Source organism: Asparagus officinalis, chromosome 4, assembly GCF_001876935.1.
Source record: "Asparagus officinalis chromosome 4, Aspof.V1, whole genome shotgun sequence".
NCBI lineage: Eukaryota > Viridiplantae > Streptophyta > Magnoliopsida > Asparagales > Asparagaceae > Asparagus > Asparagus officinalis.
In genome coordinates, this window is record NC_033797.1 from 60,807,671 (window position 1) to 60,814,872 (window position 7,202).

Sequence of the window (7,202 nt, forward strand, 5' to 3'; positions counted from 1 at the left end):
AAAAACCTGAGATTAGACTTACAATCTTAGATATTATAAAAATATAATACAATGTGCTACACAAGTCTTGACAACCTACATTGCTCTACCAAAAGTATTGTACTAATAAGCAATCCACACCAATCACCAATTACATTCATAGCTTTTTTTAAACGTTTCTACGAAAATAAAGCAGTGAAAGTTAACAGGTTTGGATGAAAGTTAACATAAAGCAGCAAAAGTTAACATTCAATATGAAAAGTTAACATACTAGGATGAAAGTTAACACGTTCTGCTAAAAGTCAACATACTAGGATTAAATTTGAGCTTGAAAGCACCATTTGGACTAATATCACCTATGTCATCAGTGTAACAAATAAACAATGTTTTCCACCTCCTCATATGTGACCAACACATATACACTAGCAAATGATAATAGTCAAACGGAACATATACATAAATTCCAGGACATTATAAAAACAAACTCCCCAATTTTAAGCATCTCTTGAATCAATTTCAGACACAACAGATCTATCATCTTCTTCCTTCAATGAATGTATCATCTCGGCAACTTGACTCATAGTTGGTCGAGCATCGGCAGATTTGTATATGCACTTTAATGCAATCTGAAGAAGCTTCACCATTCTATCTTCAGGCACTCCTTCATAGAGCATTCCCTTATCAAAAATTTTAACTGTCCATTCCTCTCTCACCACAGAATGCACTCACTAAGACAAATCAAAACTATTATTCTGAACAACTAATCATCTCTGGGTTTTCACCTGCATAGATTTTTTTCATCAGTCTCAAATCTTGTTTAATTCCATCAAATTATAACACACACCTGAGATTGAGTCATTCTCTCTAATAAAACCATTTGTTCTCACCAATGCATTATATCAAACACCTTGTGTGCAAGAAATCTCATCTGCAAGAAATCAAGATAAAGAACAGATCCACATCAAATCCTCAATACGTTGACATAATTCAACATCAAAACACTCAATTTAACTCTATTTCTAATGAAAAGAAATAATAATCATCATCATTAAAGCCTGAAAAGCCATCAGGCGTCAGTTTACTTAAGGCAATTCACAAGGGGTGGAAACCTTAAGTCAATTCACAAATCACATAATTAAGGCAAAAAAAGCCTTAACAACCAAACATCAATCATCAAAAATATAAAACTGCCATATCAACTTAATCAAAGGAACTCAAGTTAATTACAGAGAAACTACTGTTGTACTCAAATTAACATCCAAAAAACACAGAGAGAGAATAATTAACCTAGAGATCCCATGACAATGCCGATGATGAGAAGAGCGACGGTGTACGGAACTCTAGCCCCCCGAAGCACGTGCCTTGAAGCGATTCCGAGAACGAGAGAGATCCCGACAAACACCACGGCGTCCGAGGGCTCGCCTGGGATTCCATCGCTCTCGCGAGGCGCCACCTCCGCCATCGGAAAATTTAGAGATGAGAGAGAGAGAGAGAATCTTTAGTAGCTAGCGGATCTCAAAAATTGTGGCCTCTTGTGATTCATTAGTAGCAGAGGATGGGGTTAAAAGAGACTACAGGGATGGTTTAGTAAACACTGCCTCTTTTGTTTAATTAAAAGGGTCTGGAGAAGAAGAAGAGGAGGAGAAGAAGAAGAAGAAGAGAGGGGAGAGGAGGCAGAGGAGAAGAAGAAGAAGAGGGGAAGGGTAATTTCGGGAAAAAAATTTCTGGGAGAATGTGAAAGGGCTGAAACATAAGGGAAAAAGTATGGGGGGCTGGGTCACATCCGATTTTTTTTTGGGGGGCCTTAAAACATTTTTCCCAAATAGATTTCCCATAATAGATTTTCTTTTTCTTTTTAAAAAAAACCAACCAAACAGTCTCGTAGATGATGAAAAAACTACTTTTGGATTCAAAACAATGAGACCAAATATGGCAAGTGATGTATGTAACATGTCATATTTGTTTTCATAAATTTTGAATCTTAAAAGTTTTTTTAGTGTTAAAAATCAGTGAAGAGATCATTATTTTATTGACAATCATCTATTTTGTTAATAGACGATTTGTGATTTTCTTGAATAAAAAAGGGGGAACATATTGCAAAAAATAACCTATTGTTTCATGTTTTTTTTCATTTTAATGACCTCATTTGTAAAACATTTCACTTAAATAACCCAAAGTTTACCTAAGTTTCAATTTAATAACCTAAAGTTTAAAACGTTAATATTCTATTAAAAGATGTGGGGAATATTCTCATGTAAGGGGTCATGTGACATATGGGGTCATTTATTACCCTTGACATATCATTAATTTACACTCAGTTACTCTTAAGTTATATTCTTCTTCTTCTTCCCCAGATTAAATCTAAATCTAAAAATTTTACATTGTCTCTCCTCAATTCAATGTAAAGAAACATGAAGACAAGCTTAAGATGTCCAAACCCAACATAAAGCATGAGAGGGAGAAGGATGGACGACGACGAGAAGGAGATAAAGATTTGAGAAATTTGAGAAACTTACATTAGAGATGAAACCCTAACTCCAAACTCTAGGTAAATTGAAAAAAAAAACCTTCTTCTAGTTTGAATTGAGTCAATGTGCTACCCAAATCGAGATCTCAAGTTACTAGAGCTATTTACGACATGGTAATTCTGGAGAATATGAGGAATTGCGGTTTTTAACATTGTCTAAATTGCAAATAACTCCCTCATTTATACATCCAGAGGATTAGGAGGAGTATTTTTCCTCTTTATGAGAAATATATCACAATGTCAATATTTTTTAACAGCAAAATACTATAGGTCATTTAAGTGCTACGTTTTACAAATAAAGTCATTTAAGTAAAAACATGGGAAACAATAGATCATATTAGTGCAATTAATCCTAAAACAAGAATGATCCAATATATGGATGTATGGTAAGTGACAAAATTTAGAATAAACCACAATCTTTCATCAAAATCATACACGATCATGAACAAAAAATTTGATCTTTCCACTACATTTTGGTAGTGAACAGATTCAATTCCTAAAAGAAGTATCATAGACGATGATATTGAAGAAAGTATCTGCATCAAAAAGATCTATATCGTTGGATTAGTAAATTGAGAGATTAGTGCAATGCTCCAATGATGAACATCCATGTGATGCATCATTACCAAAATAATAAAAATTAATAGATATTTCTATGTTATCTATGCTTAGCATATAATATCATAGTATATTTTATTTCAATATAAAAGTAATACATTTTAAACTATTATTTAAGAAAGCCACACTTTTGGTTTCACCCCTATGTGTGTTAAAAAACATTTCAACATATGCCCTTAATAATTTATTGTACATTAAAACTAATTAGAAAGACATAATTTGAAAGATCTCAAAACACCATAACTATCATCCACAACTTGATAACTGCGCTCACTGAAGAAATTACAGAAACTCAGAAGAATCAGGAAAACCAGGCGGCGGTCGACCGGTCCGGTCGACCGGATTCGTGCACACTCTCTGGATTTTTGGGGCTTCTGCTGGATGGTGATCGGTCGACCGGGCCGGTCGACCGGAATTGATCGCGGTCGACCGGTCCGGTCGACCGACGCTGTTTTGGGCTGGGCTTTCAGGTTTTCGACCCGATTCGTTTTGTAAGTTCTATATATACCTAAACCTGTTTGTTTAGGGTAGAGGTTGGACGAATTTGAGCAGCCAAAGAGAGAGAATCATTGCATCCAATTGTGAGAGAGCTTTGAGAGATCTAGAGCTTTGTTTTAGGGTTTGGTCTGAGAGATTTGTAACCCTATTTATATTCTCTTGATTTCTAGTAGAAAGAACTCCCCCCTCCTTGCCCCGTGGACGTAGGCAACTTGTCAAACCACGTAAATTCTTGTTCTTGCTGTGATTGTGGTTTGCATATTGTTTGTGGTTTAGTTCAAGTTATTGTTCGTGTTGCCCTAGAAAGCTTCCGCCGAGCACAACAATTGGTATCAGAGCTAGATCGACAACATGGGAGATGCAAGCACGTCAGGTTCATCTCTAACAAAGACGAAGATTGATGTTCCTAAGTTCGATGGCAAGATCAATTTTGGATTGTGGAGGTGTCAGGTGATGGATGCTTTGGATGCACAGAATTTGGAGGAGACTCTTGAGTTAAAAGAGAAACCTGCTGAGTTGGAGGATAAGGTTTAGAGAAAGATGAACAGTAGAGCTTGTGGTGTTATTAGGTCATGCTTGACGCCGGATCTTATATATGATGTTATGAACGAGACGTCGGCGAAGAAGATGTGGGAAACACTCAATGAGAAATATCTTACGAAGAGCATTGAGAATCGGCTTCACTTGAAGAAGAGATTTTACCAGTTCAAGATGAAGAGAGGGGTTTCCATCAGGGAGCATGTCAACAATTTCACTAAGCTACTTTCAGATATGGCCAATGTTGATATTATAGTTGAGGATGAAGACAAGGCGATGCTACTTCTGTGTTCGTTGCCCGAAGATGATTATGGTACGTTCGTTCTCACTATGATCAATGGAAGAACTACAGTTAGCTACAAGGAGGTGACCTCAGCTTTGGTGAACTATGAGTTGAGGAAGAGTGATGGTGAATCCTCCGAGAAGGCATCGGGAGATGCGTTAGCAGTTCGAGGCCGAGATCCAAACCGTCGTCAGTTCAACCGCTCAAAGTCAAAGAATAGGAGTGCCTATAAGAGTGTTGGTAGAAATCAATGTCGGTATTGTAAAGAAGAAGGACATTGGAAGATTGACTGCCCAAAGTGGAAAGAAAAAGCCGGAAAGAATAAGGGGAAAGCTGCACAAGCTTCAGAAGTGAATGTTGCAAAAGCTATTGGTGAGCATTCAGATTCAGATTCTTCAGGCTATTCATGCCCTGCTTTACCATCGGTTTGCTATGCGGATTCCACGGAGTGGATGATGGATTCGGGAGCTACATATCACATCTGCCCTAAGAGGGAGTGGTTTTCTAGCTTTGAGGAGCTGGAAAGAGGGGATGTCGTGCTTATGGGTAATGATCACGTATGCCCTATTGGTGGTATTGGTTCAGTCCGGATCAGGATGCATGATGGTGTAGTGAGGGAATTGAAGGAAGTGAGGTTCGTGCCGCAGTTGACGAAGAACATCATTTCTCTTGGGACTTTGGAGGCAGCAGGATATCGAGTGATCTTAGAGGATGCTACAGTGAAGGTCACGAAGGGTTCTATGGTGGTGATGCGAGGTGTCAGGGAAAACTACCTATACTACTTGAAGGGCAAGACAGTTACAGGGGGTCTGGCAGCTTCTATCACTACAGAGGAGGACACTACCACCTTATGGCACATGAGACTTGGACACACAGGAGATAAGTCCCTACAGTCATTGGCTAAACAGGGGCTATTGAAAGGTGCTAAGACCTGCAAGATGGAATTGTGTGAGCATTGTGTACTTGGGAAGAAGACTAGAGTGAAGTTCGGCACCGCTGTTCATAACACCCAAGGTACATTGGATTATATTCACACGGACGTTTGGGGTCCTTCTAAGAACACATCTCTTGGTGGGGCCAACTATTTTATCACTTTCATTGATGATTATTGCAGGAGGAATTGGGTATACCCGATGAAGCATAAACATCAGGTCCTGGATATTTTTGTGGAGTGGAAGAAGAAAGTGGAGCTGCAGACAGGTAGAAAGGTGAAGACTCTACGTTCAGATAATGGTGGAGAGTACAAGAGTGATCTGATTCTGCAGTTTTGCCGGGATCACGGTATTAGAAGATACTTCACAGTTCGAGAGACACCGCAGCAGAACGGGGTGGCTGAGAGATTGAACCGTACCTTGCTGGAGAAGGTGCGGTGTATGATGACGCAGAGTGGATTGCCTAGATCTTTTTTGGGCGAGGCGTTGGTTTATGCGAGCCATCTTGTGAACAGGTTGCCGTGCACTGCGATAGACGGGAAGACTCCTTTGGAGCGTTGGTTTGGTTCGGTGGCTAGTGACTATGAGTCGCTTCGGATATTCGGGTGTCCAGCTTATTATCATGTCAGTGATGGTAAATTAAATCCGAGAGCGAGGAAAGCAGTCTTTGTGGGATTTAGGGATGGAGTCAAAGGCTTCAAGTTATGGGATCCACAGGACAAGAAGATAGTTATTAGCAGAGATGTCACATTTGACGAGGCGTACATGATGAGGCCTCGAGCCCCTCAGCAGGTGGAGGGAGACCAGACAGGAGAGATATCGCAGCAGGTGGAGGATGATGTGACTCCACCCACTCCAGAGAACACTGTATCCATTGAGGCTCCTACAGAGGTGACACTGGGAGGAGATGAGATGACAGATGGGCAGATACAGGATACAGTAGATCATGATCATGGGACTCATGAACAGGGTCATGTTCAGAGGTCCATTGCAGCAGATAGACCGAGGAGAGAGATTCGTCGGCCAGCTAGGTATAATGATGTCATGGTCGCATATGCATTATCAGTGGAGGTCGTTGATGATATGGTTCCAGCCACATTCAGGGAGGCAGAGTCTAGCCCCGATTCGATCAGGTGGAGGGAAGCTATGGAGGAGGAGATGCGGTCTCTTCAGAAGAACGACACTTGGACACTTGCACATCTACCTAAGGGTAAGAAAGCTATTGGTTGCAAGTGGGTATATGCGAAGAAGGAGGGATCTTCTATTGGGGACATTCGGTTCAAAGCCAGATTAGTTGCCAAGGGATATGCACAGCTTGAGGGCATTGATTACAACGAGGTATTTTCACCCGTTGTGAAGCATTCGTCGATTCGGATTTTATTGGCGTTGGTGGCACAGTTGGATTTGGATTTGGTCCAGATGGATGTGAAGACAGCCTTTCTACACGGTGATTTAGATGAGGAGATCTACATGACACAACCACAGGGTTTCAAAGCTGCAGGAAAGGAAAATTTGGTTTGTAAGCTGAAGAAGTCTCTTTATGGTTTGAAGCAGTCACCAAGACAGTGGTATAAGAGATTCGACGGCTTTATGATTGGCCGAGGGTACACAAGGAGCCCATATGACCCATGTGTTTATATGCACAAGCTACAGGATGGTGAGCTCATATATTTGCTTTTATATGTTGATGATATGCTTATTGCTTCCAGGAATTCTTCAGCTATTCGAAAGCTGAAAGAGGAGTTATCATCCGAGTTTGAGATGAAGGATCTTGGAGAGGCAAAGAAGATATTGGGTATGGAGATCGAGCGAGACAGGGTGAAGGGGA

At 40.2% G+C, this 7,202-nt stretch overlaps 1 long non-coding RNA gene across 1 annotated transcript; it reads right to left on the reverse strand.

Annotated features, from left to right (window-relative positions):
- LOC109835977 lies at nt 315-1,432 on the reverse strand. Its single transcript, XR_002245764.1, has 3 exons — nt 1,267-1,432; nt 824-907; nt 315-761 (listed from the first exon to the last, which is right to left on the reverse strand). It is a non-coding gene; the product is annotated as an uncharacterized LOC109835977 (long non-coding RNA).